General features: G+C 36.1%; 1 long non-coding RNA gene across 1 annotated transcript; it reads right to left on the minus strand.

The window, feature by feature from the left end:
- Positions 1-298: 298 nt before the first annotated feature.
- Positions 299-7,268, minus strand: LOC128311597 (uncharacterized). The gene is made up of 3 exons (XR_008290120.1): positions 7,060-7,268; positions 6,855-6,944; positions 299-427 (listed from the first exon to the last, which is right to left on the minus strand). It is a non-coding gene; the product is annotated as an uncharacterized LOC128311597 (long non-coding RNA).
- Between the last annotated feature and the right edge of the window lie 20,072 nt (positions 7,269-27,340).

The following is a 27,340-nucleotide window of genomic DNA, read 5'->3' on the forward strand; positions in this document are numbered from 1 at the left end:
CAACCTTCATTCTTTCTTTAATTCAGAATAGTCTTCTCAAATTGTTTACATTTCTCCAGTCCTTTAGGTACACCCTTTTCCTCTCAACTCTAACTCAATCTCCTTATCAATAAGGTTTAACTGATTTTTTTGTCTTTGAATAGTCAGAAGAGGAAACAGTTTCAGGTCTTTCAGGTCTGTTACTGGGGGTTTGAGGAGTGGGGGCAGGGAAGACAAACTGTCCAACCAAATTTGTAGCAATCTACACAGATAAATCAAGCATTTGGATTATCCATGTAAACTCTGCTTTCATTGTTAACGCTGATTTTATTTTGTTAATGATGACAGAATTCGTGTTGCATTTTTCATCTTAACAAGGACCATCTTCTACTCTCCTTGCTTGGTGTGAACCAACGCCTTCTTAGGAGATGTTTAAAAAAACCTTGGCCTGCCTGGGAAGAAAGAGAAAAGTTTAGCAAAATCCATAATGACATATGTCATTTCAGTGAAAACATGGGCACAAAACCATTAGCTCTATTAAGTCAGTTTTTTAAAGGATAATATTTTGGGGCACCTGGATGGCTCAGTTGGTTAAGTGACTGACTCTTGATTTCGGCTCGGGTCATGATCTCAGGGTCGTGAGATCGAGTTCTGTGTGGGGCTCCACACTGGGCATTGAGCCTGCTCAAGATTCTCTCTCTCCCTTTCCCTCTGTCCCTCCCCAGGTTGTGCACATGAATGCATGCTTCTCTCTCTTTTACACACACACACAATAATAATAATAAATAAAAGATGGTATTTGATCTTGAACTAAAAGTTGTAAAAGAGAAAGATAACATGAAAATCACATGTATCTGAAATAAAACAATGATATTAACTTAATATAATAAACCTATTGTGACAGTCATAAATACTAGAACATATTGAAAAGAATAAAACAGTTTTATAGTATGTCATATCAAAATTAAATGTCAACCAATTATTTGAAGTATTCTTTTGGCATGTCTCATTATCAATTCTAAATTTATTCAGCCAAATTAGAGATTTTTGAGCAAAAGAAAACTGAAAACACTTTTACACTTTTTTTTTAATAATCCTTGATGTCAACAGAAAGGGATCCACAATTTCTCATGTCTTCCAATCCTTCCCTATGTCTTAGACTATGTTTTCTTCCTCATCAATGATTCATTTAAAGCGCCTACTTCAGGGGCGCCTGGGTGACTCAGTCAGTTAAGCGGCCGACTTCGGCTCAGGTCATGATTTCGCGGTCCTTGAGTTCAAGCCCCACGTCGGGCTCTGTGCTGACAGCTCAGAGCCTGGAGCCTGTTTCAGATTCTGTGTCTCCCTCTCTCTGACCCTCCCCTGTTCATGCTCTGTCTCTCTCTGTCTCAAAAATAAATACACGTTAAAAAAAAAATTAAAAAAAATAGCCTACTTCACTTGGATTCAAGGACATAGTTGAGAGGCCAAAGCATCAGAGAACATCTTACTGACAGATTTTCCAACTGAAAACATTTATAGAGACTTTTCCCACTTAGGGGATGTTATTTGTTACTTACTTATCGGTAGTATAATGATTCCTAGTTAGACACAGCTCATGGAGCACTTCTAATCCCCATATCTTCATCCGGTAAATGGGCATCCCCTCTTACATCAAGATAGGATCATCAAGTTTCTCAGTTTGTGTGGTAGTATTGGAGGACTTTCACCCCATTATGCAGTAACTGAGAGGTTAAGTTTGTGTTTGCTTATAGGAAATTTTTTCTCTATTAAAAAATTGCCGATATGTACTATTTATTTATTTATTTATTTATTTATTTATTTATTTATTTTTTACTACTGAGTCATTTTCTATCTGTTTTGTAATCCCTCAAAAGATTGCTGAGATTTACTACATTGTTGACATTTGGAGACAAATATTTGGTGTAGTCTCATTCTGTGTACTACTGTTGAGATAAGGAAATCACAATTTGCTCATATTTACCGTCACACAACTATCATCCATTTGAATTTTATAAGACTGCTACTTATTTTGAAACCCTCATTATTGTTTGAAAGTATGTAAGTGGCATACTAAGCAGTTCAATATTCCATCTTTTAATTTTATAATTAGAATGCATTCAAGCTGTGCTTCTAAGTTTTCTTAATGCCCTAAACACTAAATTGGAGTGGATTCTGAAATCATACATTAAACAAAATCTTTGAATTAGCAACTTAAAGTTTAGCTTTATACACCAAGGAGTTTTACTCATTAGCAGGTAATTTAAATTCTTTCTTCTTCCCACCCCTTTTGCCCCAGGGAATGCTAAGCTTGTTTTTCAAACCCTCCTTCTGAAATATGAGGGGCAAAAATAGTACTAAAAGTCAGGATTTGAAGACACACAGCGATCCGTTAGCAGGCTTTAATCCTCTATTTGAACTCTTTATATCAATCGTCTGTGTGAGGACAACTGGGTTGTCACTGGCAAGGCAGAAAGAGAGTCTGGAAAACTGAATCTGCAAAGAGCTTACTAGTATGTATATTAGGGGGTGTTTCTCTTTTACCTGGTTTGTTCAAGCTGCCATAATAAAGTACGACAGACATGGTCATAAACAACAGAAACTTATTTTCTCACAATTCTGGAGGCTGGAAGTGTGAGATCAAGGCATGGCGGGTTTGGTTTCTTCTGAGGCCTCACTTCTTGGCTTATCTTTTCTCTGTCTTAACTTATTCTTCCCTCTATTCAGGGAATTTTCTCTTCAGGTAAGGACATCCATCAAAAGTCCTGTTGGGTTAGGACCCGCCCTAATGATCTCATTTTAACTTAATTACCCCTTTAAAGACCCTATCCTAAATATGTACTGTCACATTCTGACATCCTCGGAATTAGGATTTCAACATATGAACTACGGAGAGGGGCACGTAGTTCAGGAAATAACCCACTCAATAAACTTTCTCAATACTGTAGAAATGATTCCAACATAACCTTACCCCAGGGCTGACTGCGACAAAGCAGTAGGGCTAAATGTCACCTGGTGCTGTGGCTCACACAGCGAATAGCAGGACTAGAGTTTTCCCTTAGAGAACTGTGGGTAATCATGACAATTCTAAACATACAAAGTTTGCCCAGTTGTGTGGATGGGCTCCTGACCTTTAGCGTCTCTTACAGCCTTGAGAATCCTTACTCTTTGCTTTCAAAATATATGATGATTCAGAAATGGTAATGTTTTCTATAAATTCAGTGTGGATGGGGGCTGACATAGATGATATAAAAAAAATGAAGATGAAATTTGCCTTGTGTGGTATTCATAGGCTTTACCATCCAGCATAAAAATGCATGACTAAGTGCTTTTTCAAATTTTTGCTAAGCCAGATATCTGAAGAATGTTCGAAGATGTTTTACTGATCTATAAATGCTATGAGTTTTGCTGATGGAATAGCATATTTTGCTCAACTTAAGTTCTTGCACACAAATATATAATATATAATCACTCTATTCTCATTTTTTTTCCCACCTAGTAGATTTTCCCATCCAATAAATAGCGGCATGGGCTTTTGTGTTCTAATTTATGTATGTTGGCTGTAGATATTAAGTTGCTGAGATGAGCATTATCCCAAATTTAAATTTAGACACTGAAAAATAAACCATGATAAAATTCTAAAAATGTTTTAAATAGAATGGCTAAGAGTTCTATACTAGGATTCTTACACTATGAACCATTCCTCAGAAAAGTCTTTGAAGTGGAGAAAGTTTTCTTTGGGATCAGCCCAGGAAATCATGCTTGTGTGAGTCCCACAGCTTATACAAGACCCCTGTGGGGTCTGTCCTTTCCCACTGATGTTTTAGCCTTCTTAATTTTTTTAGTGTTTATTTTTGAGAGAGAGACAGAGACAGAGTGCAGGGGAAGGGCAGAGAGAGAGGGAGACACAGAATCTGAAGAAGGCTCCAATCTCTGAGCTGTCAGCACAGAGCCTGATGAGGGGCTTGAACCCACAAACCTTGAGATCATGACCTGAGCCAAAGTCGGACGCTTAACCAACTTAGCCACCCAGATGCCCCTAGCCTTTGTAGTTTGTCACCTAGCCTTTATCTTAAGACAGCCCCCAAACTGTAGTGATAGTACAAACAACAATGAATATTTCCCTCTAAATTACCAAGGGGCTGGGTAAGGCAGTGGGGATCAAAATGCCAAATCATTAATCATTATTCCTCCACCTTCAAGCAAAAATATTTTCCCTCCAGCCTTGTGACATCTTGCTAGACTATCGTCTACTAGAAAAATGGATTTCAGCACGGTCTTTGGTAACTTGATTTTCATCGGAAGGCATGTTATATTCTTAGAGGATTGTGGCACCAATTCGTGTACATTTCATTATAAAGCCTAAGTCCATTACATCCTTGACACTTAAAAACCTTCTGTAGTTTGCTTTTGCAACTCACTCCCCAGCCACACACTGAAAACTGCCTCGACCTAAAGCTTCCTTCAACCAGCCGTTTATTAGTAATTCCCAAATCTTAGCAACGAACTCTGATTCTTCTCATATTGCCTATTAGAAATCTGCATTATGAATGCCATACAGACATCCAAAACTTGGCGCAACCAAACGAAAGTCATTTTGTCTCTCTCCCACCCCCATTCTTCTCCTGTATGCTTGGGTTTGAAAGCAGTATCATTAGGGGTGGAGCAGACAGAGTTTAACAGTCCCGGTGGCAGGAGAAGACAGCCTGGGTTCCCATCCCGGGACCTGCAGCTGAGCCGTGTAGCCTGTCTCAGTCTCCATTTCATCTTGTGTAAAATGGACACCATGAATGATATCACCAAATTTACTCACCAATTCAGAGAATTAGGTGGCATAATTCAGGGCATGTGCTTAGCACACCGCCTGGCGTGTAATTTGTTGTCAAGAAAAAGAATGTTTATTTACTATCATAAGAATAAACCAAAGAGTTTAAATACAACTAAAAATAAGCAGTCATCTATGTCAAAGAGCTGGGACACACGTCAGACTTGATCCTCTCTTGGAGGCTCTTGTCCCATCGGTCACTTAGGACTTATCTAGTTCTTCTTCCATGAGGCCACCTTTATCTTTTATCTCGTCTCTATTTGCTCTGCTAATATTGTAGGTCAGTCACTCACACCTCGCTTGAACTGCTGCTGCCAGAGTGTCCCAGTTGGTCTTGGCATCTGGAACATATCCTGGCTCTCTACTTTCTATGGCATAATTTGGCAAAGTAATCTTTATAAAAGAAGTGCATTTAAATATATTACTCTCCCACTTAAAAATCCATTATATTCAAGATAAATTACAAAATTCATAGTATAAGCATATTGACCCGGTATAATTTGTCTTTTCTTTGTCAATCTGTTCTGTTTCTTGCTATGCTCCCAGAGTAATTTATATTTTCAGTGCTGCAGTCTCTTCTTTCTTTCTTTCTTTCTTTCTTTCTTTCTTTCTTTCTTTCTTTCTTATTGGTTAGTTATCTTTCTGAGGCTTACACTTTCCTTTTCCTTAATTTTCATTTAGAAAGTTTATTTAATGTACAATTGGCTGATACGTGGAACTGCTTCTTTTCTACCTACACTATGTTTACCTAATCTTTTCTTTAAATTGTCTCATTCTTTTTTTAATATAATAAGTTTATTCTTCTAAAAGAAAACTTCTACAATGCTATAAATTTAAGATCATTACATTTGCAGTAAGTAGGAGGTAATCGTTAGCGTTAATGCAATGAGAACAAAATAATTTTATTACATTCTAGTTAGATCTCATGACCTAGCAAAGAGGCAGTAGACTGAGATATTATATTCTTTTTCCAAGTGAAGAAAAATGTTGTATACTAGAAGTAATTTTCATAAGCCCTAAAAGCTGGGAGGTGAGGTTTGATTACAAAGCCTTTCATATGCAGAAGACAATCTATCCTATTTTTGGATTTCAACAAATAAATATTTGTAATGCTGCTGTTTATTTCCTTTTTTAATGCAACATTTTTTTCTTCATATTGCTCATAAGTTCCCTTATCTGTTTTAGTGTATTTAGTAGTAGTCGCACCATAAGTCAGTTTACATGTGGCTGTCCAATTTTATCCCTACCTGTTGTGCCAGTGTAATGATTAATAGTAATAGTAATATTTAACTGTCCAAAGTATACCAATACAAATGATAGAGTATATGGTTGCATTTTTTTTCCTAATCTGTGTGCTTCTGATAGGGGCTGTGATCAGTATTATTATTACTATTTTTTCTTTTGAAGTAACTGTGCTTCTTATTTGGGCCCATGAGTTCATAATCCCTTGGTATCACTGGCTATGCATTATTACCCATCAGTCAGTGCATCTGGGAAAAGGCCAGACTGCCATACCTGTTGCCCCTGACTTTCATACTGAAGCTGAATGTGCTCAGCTGAAAAAGCCTCAAACACCAAAGTCACCTTCAGTCATTTCTCACTCTTACTTCTCAAATCAAGGTTTCACCCATTGCTTCCAGTAGAGAAGTGGCTTTAGGAAGGACTACGCTTTTGATCTTAATCCAAGTCATAATAGTTTGGAGGATAGCAATAAGCAAATTTGCCTAGAGTTACCTGAGCCCCATCCATTTCTCTCAGAATTTAAATCACACACATTCGGTGATGTCCTAATTTTACTGATGAGGACACACATGGACCAGAGCATCAGTCATTGCTGTGGACTGCGGTTGGCACTGTTTGTTCAAAGGCAACGGTGAGGTGGGGTTGGGATGGCAGAGACGGCAGAGGGGGGTGGGAGGTGAATGATCATGGCCCAGTGGAGGTGGCCCATGTGACAGCAGCACTCCATAATTTACTGCCTTATGTTATCCTGCCATAGTGGTGCCTGGATGCCTCCTGCTCCGGTGTGAAGCCACCACTCAAGCCATACCAGTTCAACACTGACTTCTGTCACTTCATGGTCTTCACATCGTTTTCTCTGTTTCTCATTTTCCTTCTGTCATTCTTCCAGGCATTGATCCTTGAGGAGAGAACAAAGAGTGATACTAAGTTCTGTATCTTCGTAGGAAGTAGAATCCAGTCAGAATCGAGTCAGGGCCTGTTTTAATTTCTTTCATGTCCTAAAAGGCACCTACCTATTAAAGCTCGGATGGTGACTAGCAAGACTCTCTCAGAGGAAGGATGTTCTGCCTTTGGTGGGAACTTGCTGCTCTTGCTGCTAAAATTGTGCACGATTTGCCACATGGCACTCCTCATACCATCCCTTTCTGAATATTTCAAAGTTTCACCAAGACTTAAATAATGGGAGCTTGCGCACAAATAAGAGGGCTGACAGTTTTCTATCATAGAGTGACACATGACTGTTTATTTTGCAGCTCTTATTACCTCACAGTTCTATCTGTTGGAATTCTAAGCACTCTGTGGTGGCAGAGTTCTCTACTCAGGGTATCACATACTGAAATCAAAGCATCAGCCCAGTCTTCTATCTCACCTGAGGCTTGGGGATCTCTTCTAAGCCCACTAGTTGTGGCAGAATTTATTTCCTTGCAGTTACAGGACTGAAATAACTGTGGTTACCTTGCTGGTTGTCAAAAGGGGCTGTTCTTAGCTGCTAGCAGCTGTCTGCCATTCTCTGCCATGTGATCTCCAAAACATGGCGTCTTGCTTCTCCAAGACTACCGTCACAATCTATCTTACTCCTTTTAAGGATTTTGCCAACCCAGCATACTATCCTTTTCAATCAACTCAAAGTCAACTGATTAGAGACCATAATTCCTTCTGCCATGAACCATAACATAATCATCCAATTATGATGACAGTCCTATCATATTCACAAATCCCCCTGGCATTAAGGCTAGGAAATTACGGAGGGCATAGGCCAGGGGGCCTTATTAGAATGTTAAGAATCTGCAATAGCATAAAATAAATTCAAATATATATTACATTAATTATAAGGTCAATACCTTGGTCAATAAAGAATAAATAGCAATTTCTATACCACCCAAAAACAATTTAAGATGTATACCATTACAAGTCCTTCCAAAATCTAAACTAAAGTGCACAAAAATTAAAGACCACTGAATAATTTAAGACGGTCTTTTGCCAGGATTTGGTCCTAGGGCAAATACTAGCACCTTAAAAATAGTTCATAAATGAGCAATAATTTATTTTCTTCTTTTGAATTCAGAGTAGGTGGCTTTATGAAACTCTATAATTTAATTATAAAGGATCAAGAGACTACAAATAATAAGTCCCTAATAATAACTTAATTATACCTCCACATGGTAGACTCCACTCCTTTTTGTTACATTCTCAGAAATCTCAAGTCTACCTTTCCAACCCTCTTAATAATTGTTTAAATATATGTAAATTTGCTAAATCATCAGGCAATATAGTTTAAATTGATCTTTCATATCTGAACATAAAAGAATAAATCTAAGACTGATAATTTCAGGAGAGTCCTATAAAAATCCCAGCTATTGAACCAAGCATAAAGTAAGGATACTTTAGTTAAAGAAAAGGCTACCAAATCATACAACTTCTTCTTTAATCTCTAACAGTTTATGATAATCTGATGCACAACAATTTTTATTTTATAGGTCCTGTTTCATAACACTGTATGAAAGTTGATAACTTTTAGAGATGGTCAGTTTGAACGAGGCTGAAAAAGAAAAAAAAATAAGGCATCATTTTCTCATGAAAAGCAGCAAGTTGAGTACTGAGGGAGCCATTTTTCTGAAACAAATGTTAAGTGGTTCTGAAAACTTTGTAAAAGTCACAAGGAAATGTACATTGCAGTCTTTCTCAAATATATAGGCTGCAATAGAAATTTTATCTGTTTTGAAGTTCTGTCATAATGCATTACACTGACATTAAACTGGGAATGGAATTTTGACAAAAATTAAGCTTTTAATAATATTTCAGTTGCATAAGTCATAAAATTCAAATAGTAACAAACTATTGAGCTTAAGGAATAATTAAAATATTTGGCAAAAATGAACTGCTATGATAGTTAATAGTGGTCGTATACTACATAGAAAACTGTATACGTTTGAATGCAATTAATGTAATCTTCCACTTTATATTGTGATCCCTTGTGTCAATAATAAGTTAATCCACCTGAAAATAGAGGCACTGCTAATGGCAAATTGCAGTAGGTTATATGTGCTGAATGGGGGTCTAATGGCCATCACTCCTTCATGAGATTTATCTCTGTGCTTAAAAATGATCACAAATACCAGTGAACATTCTTTCAGGGATTGCATATTCTGTATTGATCTATGATTCAGGTCACACTTTGGGAAGTAATAGAGCACAGTGGGAAAGACAGGAGATATGGGAATCAGGGAGAGAGGGTTCAATTGTATTCCCACTTTGGCTATCTTGGTCAAATTGCTTCACCACTGAGAATTTGATTTCACTTCTACAAACTGAAATAATAAAAAGACATTGCTCATAAAATGATATGATGATTAGAGAATCAAATAAGATATATCAAGTGCTTAACTGAGTGCCTGGCATGTAATATATATTCAATAAATGGTGGTACTTTTAATTCCCTAAAAAATTAGTTACATAATCCAGTGAGTTTGGGAATACAGGTTTTCCCCTCTCTTTGAAAGTTTGCTTTACGCCACTTAGCTTTTATGAAAGACCTACATTAGCACCTGTTGTTTTTTTTTTTTTTTTCTAACTAAAAGAAATCCAAAGAGGATTTTCACTTTAATGAAGTGGTAATTGCTTCTTCACCTTACATGAGTCCCACTTACAGAAGGTTTCATAAGAATGCTCTACTTTCTGATAGAGGGGGAAGCCTGTGTCCCACCCTTCAACTATTTTTTGACAACTCACAGTGCACAATGGTTAATGAAATGCTCTGGGGGAACTTGTGGTCTCTTTATATATTTATTTAAGACTAATATTATGGTAATTATTTCATAGGGAATGTGTGTGTGTGTGTGTGTGTGTGTGTGAGAGAGAGAGAGAGAGAGAGTGAGCGAGAGAGAGAGAAGATGTTTCATTTTACTTTCATTCTGAAAAAAACTACACCAATGCTGTATTTCTACTTTATCTTTTCATCATCAGAAATAAGGCTCTTTCTGTTATATTAGGCCTATAATATAATTTAAGTTGACAAAGCTAAAATTGCATGTGAAAGCATTTTCTGTTGATTTGAACAGTTCCTGAAATTCTAGACAGAAATTTTTATTTCACTTTTTCCTTCATAGTGGAGGTGTGGTGTCTTTTCAGTTTGGCTAATGAGATATATTGGTTTGGAAGAAAAAAATTAGAGTCCTAGAGATTTCTTTACTAACTTATCTGGAAGCAATTCAAGTTCTGTTAGTGTAAACTCACATCATTTTAGATCTCCCTATTTGATAATTAAATTTCCCATAGACATTTCTGTGCACATACCAAATAGTGAAGTTTTTATACTGGGAATTGTGTCGCACTTTCCTCCATTATAAATATCCTCCATTCTGTAACATGGGGTCAGTTAATTACTTAATGCTAAAAGAAAGCACTATGAGAATTTATCAAAATGATTTGTTTTGAGATTAAATACTTTTTAATACGTGTGAATTGCAAATCAAACACACTTCAGACATTCTAAATTTAGGAAAAATGCTGCTATATTTAAGGCATGGTTTTTTTCTTTTTTTTTTTTTTTAGTTATAAGCTGGGGACTGAGGAAGAGAAAGGGGAAAGCTATAAGGAAAGATGTGCATTTGCACTTAAATGGCAATGATTTAATCAATTGGGGAACTCTCTTTCCAGATGTTACCCTTGGAGCATATTTGTAGCAGCTGTGCACATTTTCTAATATTACAGGGGCAGGAAAATGTCCTTATTTTAACTTGCCTCTTTTCCCAGAGACAACATTGGCAGGTAGAAATGGCTCTCTGAACACAGTTGAATGCACAGCTTTTAAAAAGAAGTGTGGAGGAGGGGGGAAGCAGAGGGTAGTATTATGGGTTAGTGGCAGCTTTCTGGAAATCAAAATCAGAGAGTTAAGTATATTCACTTTCTTTTAACTATTATTGCCTTTATTCCCTTCTCAGGGTTCAAATATATGAAGGTTTATTGAAAACAACGTTTCGTTTTGTCTTGCTTTCTGTTATTGTTATTTTCCTAAAGATCCTAATGTCATGTCAGGACAAAATTCAGGATGGACTGTCACCCGAGAATAATAGCCATGCGGGACGTTTCTATTCCTCATCTTCCATAGTCCCCTCATCTTTCCTTTGCCCCCGTTCGCTCCCTCCTTTACATGCCATGTGGCACATAGTCATAATTCCCTAAACAAATCTGCTCACAAAAAGATTTTATATTTTTTTCATGAATTTACACCCAAATGTTATCTCTCTAAAGTTTATTTGCATTTTAAACCTTATCTCAGTCTGTGGAAGCAAAGAATTTAACACCCTGTAAAGGGGATTTTAAGCATCACTTGGCAGGCAGAGGTATGTTTTCTGTGAGCAAATCCTTTCTCTGCTTCTCAGAAATTGTATTCTCTGTAGTCGCTCCTCCAGGTGGGAAGGCAAAATAGCTTAGAAATAAAATCACAGGGTTTAGGGGCAGGCAGACATGAATTTGGATCCTTGCTTCTGTCAGTTACCTCTTGAATGATCTGGAAAAAAGTCACTTGACCTCTCATTTTCCATTTCCAGTTAAGTAAGCTAAGAAGTCAACTCTACCTGTGGCTCTGTGAGAATTGAATAGGGTATTGACAAAAATATGTAGTTAATAAATGGTAACTATTTATTATTGCATTAACCTGGTTTTCGTTGAACAGAGTAATCGATTGACCTTTCATTATTATTTTTTAAATAGAATGATGTGAATCTTACCTGCTCTCGTATGAAATGTTAAAAACTCTTAAAATATTTATCAGCTTAGATGGCTGCCTATGTCCAGTCCAGCATCCTTGGAATTCTCCTCGATGTTTCCACTTGAGTGCCTGCCTGCCACCTCATATCTAGAATTTTCTCAGTTCTTCTTTGCGCTAGGATCAATACTTACCTATAGCTGCCTGGCCTCCTTCTGACAAGATATAATGCCTGAGAACAGGAATGCCTCAGGCTCAGCAAGAATAAAACAGATTAGAGAGCAAGGAAAGTCAACTATAAACTCACAGATTAACCTAGCATCACCAGCACAGAAATTCAAATTCACACCTTCTTACCACTCAGGGTTGAGATTCTAGCTCCATAAACTAAGACCTGACTTAACTGGTTTTCTGGACATGAAAACACTAGTGGTGATATCCAGTGATATTTTTAAGACTTTCTTTTCTCAATATAATAATATTCAGTTATCCGATAACACCTCCTTATTCATCCTATCCTATGGCCTACTGCTTTTATTCAGTAAGCAATTTACATTCATTCAGCAAGTGTTTACTGGATGCCAGTGATAAGTTTCTGGCGAGTCAAAGCACTAATGTGTTCACCCAGGATCTGGGCCTTTTTAAAATAACCTGTTGTAATGTGGTCAGAGATAAATCCTTTATTATCACTTCAGCCAAATTCTTCTCTTTGTTTTACATTTTAGTCTAACATGACCCCCATTAGGTAATAATGCAATAACAAAATTTACTGGCTATGATGTCTGGCTAATTCTTCCTGAGTAATGGTTCCTGTATCTCCCACATTACTGTTTTAAAATTCTGATTGCCATCAAATTAATTCAGATTCTTACCATTTTATGCTAATACACATTCTTTGATTCCCTCTTTACTTTAGACCCAAAACATTGAGTGAAAGATCTTTTTAAGTCACCCTCCACCTTGCCATTCATATACAAATAAGCAAATAAGGAAACAGCCTAAATATATCTTCCAATCTCACATCACACACAAATATAAATTCCTAGTGGAGTAAAGATCTGAATGTAAAAGATCTAAATGTAAAAGATTTAAAAATGATGCCTAGGGGCACCTGGGTGGCTCAGTTGTTTGAGCATCGGCTTTGGCTCAGGTCATGATCTCACAGGTCATGAGTTTGAGCCCTGATTTGGGCTCTATGCTGACACCTCAGAACCTGGTGCCTGCTTCAGATTCTGTCTCACTCTCTCTCTGCCCCTCCCCTGCTCGATTGCTCTCTCTCTCTCTCTCTCTCTCTCTCTCAAAAATAAATAAACATTAATTTTTTTTAAATGAAGCTGAAAAATACTGAAGCCTATCTTAATGATATCTGGTTAGGAAAAGATTTCTTAAACATTATATAAAAAGAAAATATCAGGAAGGAAAACTAATTAATTTGAACACTTTGTTATAAAAAGTTCTGTTTACCAAGTAGCATCATAAAGCAGTGTAAGTAGATACCTTAGACTCTAAGAAAATATTTGATTTGCAAAGTGCAGACAATGCCTATGGAATTCAGAATATATTAGAAATCCCATGGGGAAAATGTGGCAAATTTCTATTTTAATCAAGAGAATGCAAATACTGTTTCACACTGTCACATGGGTAAAGTTAGAACCTCTAAAAATAGCCACTGTTAAAGTATAAGGATCCTTCTATACTGCTACTAAGAGTATTTTAAGTAATGGGGCTATTTTAAATAGGATACATGTTCTGTAACATGAGTATAAAATTAGAAAATAATTTTATTTATCTGTCATGAAGAAGTCCAAACTCTGGTACCTCTTTGTAACTTGGAAATCTTCAAAGAATTCAAACTCTATTTAATTGTTTTACATTTTGGTGGATCCAAGAGGACCCACTACCATTTGTTAATCAACAGCAATGAAGAATGTACTGAAAAATCAAGATGAAAAAGGGTACAGAGATGTTTATTATCTAGAGAGAAAATCATATTTAAGAGATAGTTTGTTTATTCAATGGTATATTCAGTAAGTACTGAACAACCATTATGTGACAGGCACTGGCCTGGAATCTTTGTTTATATGGCCTTCTATACAGAGAAGTTACCACCACTGGAGCTGGACACATAGATAAAACATTTTCATCACCCATATATCGATAAATCAAGCTACATGTTATGAAATATAATGCCAATGCTATATATAATATCAATGTGCCAGTTATCCACCTGAAAACTTGGAGCAGGGAAATGTTTTATGTTTTGTTTTTTCATAACATCTAATATGGTTCCCAAACCAAAGCAAATAGTTAAATACATGCTAATGCAATTAATTTATTGGTTTATATACTTATGCATTCCTCATATACATTTGGAACCTTGACATATTTCAGGTACAATGACAGATTCAAAATACAATAAGAATATTTGACAAATATTTGTTCCCAAAACACTTCTACATTTTTGTGGGAAAAGACATATAAATAAGTAATTGTAAAAGAATAGATTAAATATAATGATAAAGCTACATCTAGAAATTTATTGGATCATGAAGGAAGATTGGCTATATGATGCAGTTAAGAAGCTAAGCAAATCTTTGTAGAGAATATGATGCCTGAACTGAAGATGAAATGGAACTGGTCAAAGACAAAGAAAAAAAAAAGGTAGGACATTTTTAGCAGACAGAAGAGCATAAAAATGATTTGAGATTAAAAAGGATATTGACTGTAATCAAAATTAAGAATATTCAGCATAAATGTTTCCATTTCAACACACTGGTATGCATTTTTTTTGGAGAAAAGTGTTAGATTATCAAACGCTTTTATTTTTGGCCCATGTTATAATTTATTACAGTGCTGAGATTATGAAAGAAGAAAGAGGTGGGGAAGGAGGATAAAGATGAGAGGGTGGTGGGCAGGAAGAAGATCAGGGCAATGGGTACAAAGATCTTCAGCAACCAGTTGTGGTAATTATGTTATTATAGGAGACTCATTAATGTATCAATTTACTAATTATTCTTTCCTTATATTCTTAATATTTTCTCACCTATATTTGATTATAATTTTCAAAAATAAAAAGAAGCAGATACTAATCATTAGTTCAGACATCTGCTAGTACAAAGATATTATGCATTCATGTTTGTTTCTGTTGTAAGAAAGCCTTCATGATGGTCTGCCCTGAGTACTCCACAATGCCCAATAATTGCTCAGCTAAGAGATTGTTAATGGTGTATTATTTATATGTATTATTTATATGTATTAATGGTGCATTATTTATAATGTCTTTTGAAAGCCAGATTTACATGACAGAATTTTAATCAACAGGTAAGGCAAATGGTAATTCTGGTCGTGATGTTACAAAAGCAAAGCTATAAGAGGTTTACCAAGAAGAAGAAGAAGAAGAAGGAGAAGGAGAAGGAGAAGGAGAAGGAGAAGGAGAAGGAGAAGGAGAAGGAGAAGGAGAAGGAGAAGGAGAAGGAGAAGGAGAAGGAGAAGGAGAAGGAGAAGGAGAAGGAGAAGGAGAAGGAGAAGGAGAAGGAGAAGGAGAAGAAGAAGAAGAAGAGAAGAAAAGGAAAAGAAAACTCTCTGTGTCCCGAGTTATTTTTATAAAAATTTATTTAACTAATAATGTAGGTGACTTTTGATGATGAAAAAGCACAATGCAGACTACTTAAACTCAAAACCTTTTATTTACTTATGGTTATTTTGTCTGTATTCTTTAATTACTAACAAATATGTACAGGCGACTTTTTCTGATCACCCCATGACTCCAGACCAAAAAAAAAAAAAAAAAAAGTATTTCATGTGGAGTCTAATGTTTTATCTGTTATTCACATTTTTCATTTTATCCACCTTTACCCCTCATGAGAAGGTGTTTTCTTCATGTGTTGCTGCTGGATCCTATCCGTTGTGTTTCATGCCTTGATACTATGAACACATGTAAAGTACAAATGTCTCAGTCTTTATGGGCAATATCTGCCTCCTCTAACTTCTCAACGAACGTAAAAGGATGTTTGTTGGCTCCGGTTATTGTGATTCTGGCTGATTGTGTGTTGATGGCAAGTACATTTTTATCACTTCATCTGAATAATTGAACTAATAAATTCAAAGAGAAAAGTATTGTTTATTGACATATCTAGGGAAAATACCACATATTGTGTGGATAATTTGTTCTTAATTTAGAAACTCTGCAAATGAAAACTATCATATATATGCTTATTTATGTTTATGGAAGTGGAGTTTTAAAAAATGAACTTATTTCCTCATCTAGTATATTTCATAAATTATCCTAATATGTCTTTGTCTTTTTTAAAAAGACAAAATTTGGGTGGAGGGGAGGAGTACAAGATGATAGGTTATAGTCAAATTGATTAATAAGGTGATTCAGTTCTCCAACAAATTTGTACTCTACTATTAACAAAACTGAAAGATAAATTATTTTGTTACTGGTTTCTTTCTGCTAGCTTGGGATTCATTTCTCAATTGCATAGGTTAATAAATTCAAATTAATATACTCTTCGGTGAATCAGAAAAAATACTTAAAACGATACCACATTAGAATAGAATCCTTGATTTCTATGGGTGATATCTAATTCAATGAATACATTTATTTCCCTAGATGTGTGATTTTAAAACATGTATTTTATATGATAAGAACAATTAGCATAGGGATGTTTGGCTGGCTTGCTTGGGAGAGTATGCAACTCTTGATCTCAAGGTTATAAGTTGGAGCCCCACATTGGCTATAGAGTTTACTTAAAAATAAAATCTTAATAAAAAGAATAATTAGTATATAATTTAATTTATATTTTAAAAATTCTAGCATTGGGGCGCCTGGGTGGCTCAGTCGGTTGAGCATCCGACTTCGGCTCAGGTCATGATCTCATGGTCCGTGAGTTCCAACCCCGCGTCGGGCTCCGTGCTGACAGCTCAGAGCCTGGACCCTGTTTCAGATTCTGTGTCTCCCTCTCTCTCTGCCCCTCCCCCGTTCATGCTCTGTCTCTCTCTGTCTCAAAAATAAATAAACGTTAAAAAAAATTAAAAAAAATTCTAGCATTAAAATTTTAATTTTTAAAATAATAACAAAAGAAAGAACATGATATGCTATCTTTCCCAATTATATCGTATTTTTTTTGGTCTTCCAGACCCAATTTAATAAGTTTGACTAGGATACACAACCTTAATAACCACCAAACTGATATTTTTAGCACAGTTTTATGAGTGTGTGTGTGTGTGTGTGTGTGTGTGTGTGTGTATGTAATATAGGGATTATTTTACTCTAGGTATCTAACATTTTTGCTAAGTTTTTAAATTTAAAGTAGATTGAATCACTTATCTCATAATACCCTCATCTCATTTTATATTTTGCAATGTTGTAACTTGCTCCCTGTGAGAAGTGCATTCATGGAGTTGCAAAAATCTGTCATTTAGTCAAACATATTAAGTTGAACAATTATAATACTTTCAGCACACATTTTATATATTGTCATCTACTTTATAAATACTTTAGTTAGCAGTAGCTAGATACTGAGTGAGATCATTTATGCTTGCCCAGAGTTGTCACAAAATTTACAGTTAATTTAAAATTTACAGTTAAGACATCCAAGTCTCCTTACCTCTTTTTTGAAATGTTTATTTATTTTTTGAGAGAAAGAGGGCACAAGTGGGGGAGGGGCAGACAGAGGGAGAGAGAGAGAATCTAAAGCAGGCTCTGTGCTGTCAGCACAGAGCCCAGTGTGGGGCTCAATCTCACAAACTGTGAGATCATGACCTGAGCCAAAATCGACACTAGGACGCTTAACCGACTGAGCCACCCAGGTCCCCCCCAAGTCTCCTTACTTCTAAATTCAGAAAGATTCTATCAGTTGAGGCCAACCACATTCCTAGGGGTCCTCTAATAATTGGTAAAAGCCACTCTTCCAATATCTGCCCTCATGCCTTCTACTGCACATAACTTGAAAATAAATCTGGGGAGAAAGCAGAATCACCTTTCAGGGAGTGTAGTGTTTGAAGAGAATGGTACTTCCCAAAAGAATAACTGCATGTGGGCTAGAATGACATTTCTTCCCCTGTATGGCCACATGCTCACTCAGGAGGAAGGGGTGGAAGAGAGAACTGTGATTACCCAATGAAGCTGAGGACTACCCTTCATGTGTGTGTTCATCAGTGTGAAAGAGTGGAGACATCCCATAGGCAAATGGCCTAGAATAAGAGGGACGACCCACATGGAGAGTACTGTGAGCTTATAGAGTCAGTAAGGAGTCTGCCTTGTGCCAGTTCCCCCAAGCTGCCTGTGGACTAAGCACTTGGAGCGAGGAAGAAAAGTTGCTATGGAAAAGCAGACCACATGACCCCATCCACTCTAAGTCTCAAGAGGAACAGGCCTAGCCTTAGCTGATGGAGAGAAGAGCTCTGAACTGAATAAGAGACTGAGATTTTCATAAAGTCCTAAGTAATAGAAGTGACTTTTTAATAATGAAGAATGGCTGAGAAACTGTAGAAGTAAACTGAAATATTGTTAAGGAGTGGACACCCCCAGTGATAAGATGGAGAAAGGTTGGGGTGGGGGTGGTGTTCAATGTATCATAGATGGGACAGTTTTTGAAAGGCAAACAAACTTCTCATTCCGTTTTCCTGAATTGATCTTCAATAAAATAATTACATGCACATATCATATTAATTACATTTATACTATTAGTATGATGTCCAGTAAGTGTCATGTTGCCCTTTTGTGGCTCTAGACTCTGCTTATCTCTGTCATTTCACAGACCGTGTATTTACACTATAATCCCAAATGCTAATTTTTAAATCCTATCATGGTTAGAGGTGTTGTTTGTTTTCATATAAATTATCTTAGTAGCAGCATTTTATAAAGTATTCATAAGAACCTTGAATAATCCTTACCAAAAAAAAAAAAAAGATCTCTTCTTCCTTATAGTTAAGCATTTATAGCTTCCTTAACTGTGGAATGGACACAGTGATAATAGTTTCCCTCTATCATAGAAAATCTGAGGTAATTAGACGTACTCTAACATATTTCTCATCATCATTATTAGTATTATCATTATCTGAGAGAACACTAATAGGCCAATAAGAATATGTCTTCTTAGTAGATGTCAAGAAAGCACTCCTTAGAGATAATTGCTGTAGGACTTGTAAAAGATATTTCCTCTCCATTCTCCAGCCTGTCTCTGAGGCAGATTCTTCTCCTCAAATATAATCTGGTTCTTTATTTTCTACAAAATCTGGTCATTGAGATGAGAATTTTGGATCTTGAGGCAGGACAGATTGTGTAGCCCAGTCTCCTTATTTCATCAGTGTGACATCTAAAGAATCAGGATGGCCTTCACGGTATTTTATAAAAGCTATAGCTCAGGACACAAGCCAGCCTTTGTTCTCCTATGCATGCATATTCTATTGGTCTTCCTTCTGTTCTAAGCCATTTGAGCTTAAAGACCCATTTAGTACCCAGTAGATCATTCCTAGAAGACCAGGCACAAAATCCTGACTTTAAAACTTGATATTTGTGGAAGTAAATAAAGTACAACCAAATGAGAGAAGCAAAGGCTATTTATTCAGAGCTTGTCACAGCAAGGTTGTCAGCCACCATTACATGCATTTTGGCAGAGAATCAAAAGCAGGCAGAGGAGTAGACTGGACACAAGGAAAGGCTTCAGCTGAGCCCTGATTGTAGGCTGTTGGCATGAAAAAGCTGTAGGCATGATGTTTAAAAGCTGAAGCATAGGAACAAGGTGAAGATATATGATTAGTTAGGATTTTGAGAAGTCTTTTCGCCAGGTTAGAAAGTGTAGAGAATATCCTTAAACAATGTATGCAGAAAAGTGATAATCAAGTTTGCATTGTGCCAAAATCACTCTGGTGTGGTGATGAAGCACGCAATGGGAGGCAGAAAGCCTCCAGAAAGCGGCCCAAGAGTGATCCAGGTATATAATTTGTATTTTATCCACCCCTTCTCCCTTTCTAAATCATCCAGTTAGAACTGTGAATATATTTACTAAGGTGATAGAATTTAAATAAATGATACAAGTATTACATAATTTAAACTTACTTCGTTATTAAACCAAGAAGACAATAGATACATCTTAAATGGAAAAAAAGCTTCATATTTTCTGCCCTATCATACTTTTTCCATTTCCATTTTCCCCTTCTTTGTTCTTGTCTATTTTGCATCTGTTTTTTTAAATAAATATGTCTCCTCCTGTGTATCTCCTCCTTGAAATCCAGAGGGGCATCACTTTTCCATAAGCCAAAGGAACAAGATCATCATTACTTGATGCCCTTAAATAAATGCATTAGTCAAAATGACAACCACATTGGCAATCAATAAAGACATAGAAAAAATGGCTGAAGCAAGTAGTGAGTTCAGAAAAGCAGTCTAGTTAAACAATTGCTCACCTAACTGAACAAGATTAATAGTGATTGATTTCAAGTATACCTTACAGAGCATATTTGTCTAACTATTCATCCATTCCTATCTCCTTCCCACCTTTCCCCTTTCTCCCAGTGTCACATTTACTGATGACTTACAGATTTAGTGAAAGAGCTAATTATGAAGTCTTACTTTCTCAATACAAATTGAAGGTTGGAAATATGTTAATATCAGTGATTTATCTGTATTGAAGAATTTTATACTTTATAAGAATGATATTAATACTTGTTTGTGCTGAAAATACTGTAATTCTATAAATTGTCTATGTGTACATGGTTGAAATTTCTAGAAGAAAATGAAAATGACCCTTCCCTACCGTCTCTTCATACCCCAATTCAATTCAGTTTTGTGCACATCTAAAAAGCCAACTTTTCTGATAATACCTTTCTTTACTTAATTAATTTTTTTTTATTCTTTATTTATTTTTGAGAGAGAAGTAGAGTATGAGCAGGGGAGGAACAGAGAGAGGGAGATAAAGAATCCAAAGGAGGCTCCAGGTTCTGAGCTGTCAGCACAAAGCCCAACACGGGGCTCCAACTCACAAACCGTGAGTTCATGACCTGAGCCGAAGTCAGACGCTTAACCAGCTGAGCCCCCCAGGCGCCACTCTAATAATACCTTTCTGATCTTGGTCATCCTCTGCCTCTTTTTCTTTCTTTCTTTCTTTTTTTTTTTTTACACTTACATTTATTTTCAGAATGAGTTATATATGAGAGGAGAGGGTCAGTGATGACAGCCAGGTTTTTAGTTTGGACAACTGAACAAATAAATTTGAGGTTGTTTTCTTGTAGCGAAATCTGATGAAAGCTGACTAATTTGAGTGTGACAGACATCATTCTCTCAGATAAATTGCACAGGAAAAGTAAAATATTTCTTTCACAGGTATTGAGTTCAGTCACTGCTGTTTTGAGTTTGAGGCACCTATAAAATGTCTAAGAAGTGTTATGAAATCAACTTGGCTGGAGCTAAAGACGTAAGAGTATCAGAAAATCTTTGGTAGTCTTGTTTGTGGAAATTGTATACAGAAAGAAGACAAAGAAGACGAAAGACTGAGCCTGATATTTAAGGTCCCCTAATCAGAAGAAAAGCAAATGGGAAAAACAAACAACGACAACAACTTCACAGGAAAAAATAAAATAAAATAACCAAATGGGAATTGATAGATAGAAAGCAATCCAGGATAAAACGGGGCTAAGGGAAGAAAAAGGATATTTCAAGAAATGAGGGAGAAACAGCTTTTGTTTTAAGATAAAGAACCAAAAAAGTTACCTTCATTTACAAATTACTGTCTTAGGGCGATTCTTACCGACACTTATAGTATAGCCCTGACTATTGACCAGGATTTTACAATAAGCCTGAATGTTGTTAGTGGAATTATCCTGCTTGCCCATAAATCTGTTTTTTTTTAATTCATTAAATACAACTGTTATTATAAAAATACTCTGTGCCTTTGACATACATGACTAGACTCTCTGGGTGTGTGTCAACATGCCATAGACACAAAACTATTTGCCCTTGAGAAAGACAGGAGTGACAAATTCGTGTGTGTGTGTGTGTGTGTGTGTGTGTGTGTGTAGTATGTGTGTATGTGTGAATTTAATACCTATGAACATGTTTTACAACATTCACAGAATGGAACTTATTTACAGTTACATATATAGTTATGGAGAATGTAGGAAGAAGGTAAATTTTGAAATTTTGGGGAGTAAACAACCATGTAAGGAAGAAGAAAATATCTATGTATGAGGCTATCTAGGGATAGAAAGATGGAATCAACTTCTATTTAAAAGCTATAATTTTATCCTTATTCATGAAGTTAACTCATATAGGACAAAACAGACAGGTTCCTATGGCACCCATAAACACAACATTGTGTGAAACTTTCATTTACATCAGGTTAAAACACAATTTTATATTCCATAAGAAATTAAGGGGCATCGCAGAAATATTTACCCCATGTTTGCCACACTACATTAATATTTCTGTTAATCTAATTTATAAATCAAAATACTAACCACTTGAAAAAATATATATTGTAGTTTATGTATGCAAAGTGGTTTCTATTTAAATGAGTCATCAGAAGAGAAAGAGTTTTGTTTACCTTGCAGTTTCCATAAATACACTTTTACTTTCCAAAACCCTGATGTAGAAAATGCCACTGTATTCAAGTTGATCTCGGCTGTCTTAGTGACATTAAGGGAACAAACCAATTACTGCAGTGACAAGGACAAAAGAAATAAAGAGTAAAATATATTTATGTGGAAAAAAAAAACAAAGGAAAACAAAACAAAACCCCAAACTCGTTTTCATTGTTTTTGAGTCAATATGAAATTGCAAGAATGAACTTGCCGTGTGTTTGGAGAATATCTTTTAATGCTTCTTGCTGTACCAGATAAAATAGAAGAAATAAAAGAGAATAAGGAGAACTATGTAATAATGCTAGTAGCTTCTCTTGTGACCTTGGGCAAGTGGCTTAACCTTCTGGTGACTCAGCTTTTCCATCTGTAAAACTGAATGGTAATTACCTCATTTATTCTGCACTCAATAGGTTGCAATTTGTATAAGCCTTGTTCAGCATCAAGGACATTTCTTCAAGGCTTTCTTCTTTTCATTGCCTGATGTCTATTTTTCACAATTTTAATAACGATTAATGTGATCACTATAACAAAATGGGGAGGGGGGACGCATAATTTATCTACTTTTGCTGAGCAATAGCTCATAGTTAAGCCATATCTTATACGTTTTCCTGTGGGTAAAAAATGGCAAATGAAAGGCAGGAGCCAAAGACTAGAACAAACTACATTTAAGTAGATAATTACCTACCAGTTATTTCTTAGTGATTTCTGTATTTTAATTCAGCTCCTAAAATTTGATAAACAACCTCAAATCAGAATCAAAGCCATCCATGGAGGGGACACCATCTGTCGTTCATGCCCATTTTTACTGAACTCTTTTTCAGTGTTTATTCATGAGGTCAACTACTTACCTCACTCTTATACTTTGGAAAAATGCAAACAGATGTTCTGTTTTTCTCTTGCATATCATCAGTTCTGACTAATGATGGTACAGTTCACGTTGGTGAATTTTCCCTGGCCTGCATTATATCTTCCAAATAACTTTGAGTCTCACCAGCTTCTTGACACCACTTTTATCATTCAGTAAACACATTGATTACTTGACAAAGAAGACTTCAGCTAAATTGAACATTTTTAAGATCGATTTAGACACTGTCTCACTATTAGAAGAGCTAATACAATTTTAAGCACATTTATTTTTCTCACATCTGGGATGCTGGCCTCCAAACGCACTTTAAACCAGTGTATAAAAATCTTCAGTGATTCTTACAACCCAGAATCCACAGTTATATTACAATTAACATCCATAATCACTAACTCTAGAATTGCATATAAGTAATAGAGGAATGCAATGTTTAGATTTAATGCATAATTAAAAACTCTGATAATTGTGGTTGTAAGTTTGTACATCCAAGTATCATAAAGAAGTGCTTAACTAGAAAATAATTTAAAAGGAGAAGGTGAGGATTAACATACAGTAAAAGTGGTGTTTCAAGTCACAGAAGCTTAGTGTTGCCCAAGTCAACTATAAACCAACCGTGAAACATTCTTATTGGACTAATAAAATACCATCGTGATACGCATTCCCAATTTTTTTTATTCACATGTGTGTATTTTTATTATAAAATACTTATTATAATAAAATTTCACAACAAACAATGTTACTGATTTCAGTGTGCCTCCTATTGCAGCAAACATACACTGTCAAAAGCTTTCTTGAACACATGGTATAAAGAACATCTGTCCGTTGTTCTAGTTTTCCACAAGTCCAGTGTCATCAAATCTTTCACCATGTAATAGACGTCCCCTTTTCTCCAGGTTGCAATAACATTTTCCTTATTATCTTTAAAACCCTTACCAACTCTTCTGGAAGCTTTTCCAGCTTTTGCTAATAGCCCCCTTAAGTCCCATAGCATCTGCCCTCTGTTCCATCCCCAAAGCAATGTCATATGTTGAGGATATCTGGGGAAAACCCCTCTTTTAAGTACTAGATTCTTCTTTGGTTTCCTATTTCTGCATAGCAAACTATCCAGCACTAACTATCCAGCACTAACTGCTTTAAACAGCAACTTTAAAAATTAGTTATCATGCTTTCCTAGGTCAGGCATTTGGGTAGAGCTTGGCTAGTTGTCTTCTGCACCATGTGACATCACATGAGAACATTCACTTGGCATTTGGGCTCAAATGGAAGATACACAATGTCTTCACTCACATGTCCAGTAGCTTCGGAAGGATGACTGGAAGGCTGGGCTGAGCTGGAACTGACAGAGGCGCCTGTAGGATTTTGGTGGAAACAGGGTACAGCTCAGAGACCCAAAGGGAGGGTTATGAACTAACAACCTGTGGCTAATCCCTATGGACGTGGCAGCAGCGTGCCATGTGACTATGGACATGGCAGCAGCTAATTCTCTCGTGGCAAGCAGGCATGAGGAAGTAATGCAATAAAATGGAATTATTTGGAATTGTAGTCAGTTGTAAAGGAAAAACAAATAAGCAAATAAATCTTTGTCACATTTTGGAGGATTTCAAAGAAACGAGAGTGCTAAAGAAGAACAATACCTATCAACAAATAATTTCTCCGATAAGGTATTAGAGTACAACAAACATGTATTTTTAAAGCAGTTGGTTCTGCCTTAGTGTCAAGAGAAGTTAGATCTGAGTCAATCATGTACCAATTGGGGTTCCAGTAGAAAAAGATGTTATGGCTTCATTAGGATGAATCAACGGATGTTTAATAAAAGGACTGTTTACAAAGGTGTGTGTGAGGGGTGGAGAAATCGCGAGGGGTAATACAGTAATCTAGGAACAGGAAGAATAAAGATACAATTACTTTTAATCCCAGAAGTGACAAGGAGAGGAATGGCTACAAGAACTTGAGAACTGTAGATCGAGACGCCCTCAGTGGAGTTATGCACTGTGTTCAAGGGATACAGTCAGCCCAAGATGTAAACATGGAGAGAGTCATGGAAATATAAAATATAACCATATCCCTCTCTGATTTTCTACTCGGGTTCTTTATTGGCCAAATCCAACTGAAAGCCAGAGACTATGGCCTAATCAATCTGATCATTAAAAAGCAGACAAATCCCAGCTGAGGGACATTCTACCTGAATAATACTGCCCCCACCGAATGTCAAGGTTATCAAAGGAAAAAAAAAAAAGAAAAAGAAAATGTAGGAGACTATCACAGCCAAGAAGAACCTAAAAAGACATGACAACTAAGTGTGATAGGGTATTTTTGGTGGGATCATGAAACAGAAAAAGGACATTAGGTAAAAAATGGGCAAATGTGCCTCAAGTACGGGTTTGAGTTAAAAAAAATGTATCAATATTAGTTTACTAATTGTAAAATATGTACCATACCAAAGATATTAAACACTATGGGAAAGCTTCTTTTCCTACATTTTGCAATTTTCTGTAAATTAAGAACTGTTCTAAAGTTAATTAAAAAAAACAAACTTTAAACATCTTTTTAGTGTTTTTCACCTTATTGTCACCCAGCTTTGACTGAAATATATCTCCCATTTCATTTGTAAACAGGAAACCACCTTAAAGGACAGAACATGCCTCTGAATCTCAAAAACTCTGAGGAATATCAGTTGCTTCAGGTATTTGTGGTTCTTTTCCCATCACCTAGTAGACAGCCTGTTATATTGATGGAACTCAAATTTAAAAGTAACTTTTTAAGTTCATAAATGTTAAAGATGTATCCACAGTTTGAAATAAGTCATTTTGCAGAGATTTATAACATTTATGATATTCAAGAATGAAAAGATTTTAGCATTAAATAATTTTCTTATTGATTTAATAGTAATTATGAAATGTTGAACTACATACATGACTTCACCTAAAAGTTGAAATGTATATACATAAGGTATAACTTGTAAAAACAAAAGAAAAAGAAAAAGAAAGAAAACAACAACAACAAACAACGAAGAAGTCACCAGTTTGTATCAGCATACGCAAATATTAATATTTGGCTGTGTTGTATAATTAATTTTCATTGGCAGCATGCCTCCTTGTGTGTTTAGATTTGCTAATGCAACAACTAAATGCACTTTGCCAGTTCTTGTGAAAGTTGACAGACATCAGCTAAATTAAACTGTGCTACAGATAAAGCTTAAACAAATACTGTACTGTGTTAAAAATAATGACTGTAATGGTTATTCCAATAACCCTGTGTAAAGTCGCTTCTCATCATCTTTTGGAATCTTAAAGTAACCGTATGAGCTACGGAAAGAATCCATTTCAGAGGGACACGGAAAAAAGGCAATGTATTTGAACATATTAACTCGCAAAACAATCTGTTAACCTATGTATGGGATTGTGCAACTGGTTGTTAGTGCTCTCTTGCTGGTATTCTGACATGAGAATTGTTTAACAAGCATCCTGGGAATTAGAGGCTCTTCCTCAGTAGTCGCATATGGCCTTCTCTGCTGCATACATAGCAGCGCTTCTGCGCCTCCCAGACTGACCTAGCATTAACTAAATTGGATGTCAAGAGTGTCAACATGCTTTAACTGCCAGTGACATTGTTCCGTGGGCTTCTCAGATGAAGGACAAAACAGCCTGAAAGGAACAGAACACAGGATTTAAAAAAGCAGGGTGGAATGCAGAGGATTTCTTTTATTTTGGATTTATTATCTTCTGATACTTTAGTGCTTTACTGGAACAACTGCCATAAACTTTCCATCAAACATGGAATTAGAGGCATGCCTGCATCCATAGATGCACCTAGACTCATGGAGCAGTGCCATTAAAACCGTGTGCTGAAACCTGCAGGCCTCAGTTCCTTTTAGATCTTATTTCATAGCATGAACCTACCTCTTACTGGCACCTAACGAAATTTTGAAAGGTATTATCGTAGAAGTGATTTTTCTTTATTTGCATTTTCCTAAATATTGGTAACATTTAAAAACATGGCCACAGATATAACTACTCAGGTTTCTAATAGAATGAAATTTAGTGCAACCGTGTTATAACCATAAATAAATAAAACATTTACAAACTCAACTCACTTCCTGTGATAGAAATGCTATTTCTTTATAAAAACTGGTCAATGGTCT

This window comes from Acinonyx jubatus, chromosome A1, assembly GCF_027475565.1.
Source record: "Acinonyx jubatus isolate Ajub_Pintada_27869175 chromosome A1, VMU_Ajub_asm_v1.0, whole genome shotgun sequence".
Taxonomy (NCBI): Eukaryota; Metazoa; Chordata; class Mammalia; order Carnivora; family Felidae; genus Acinonyx; species Acinonyx jubatus.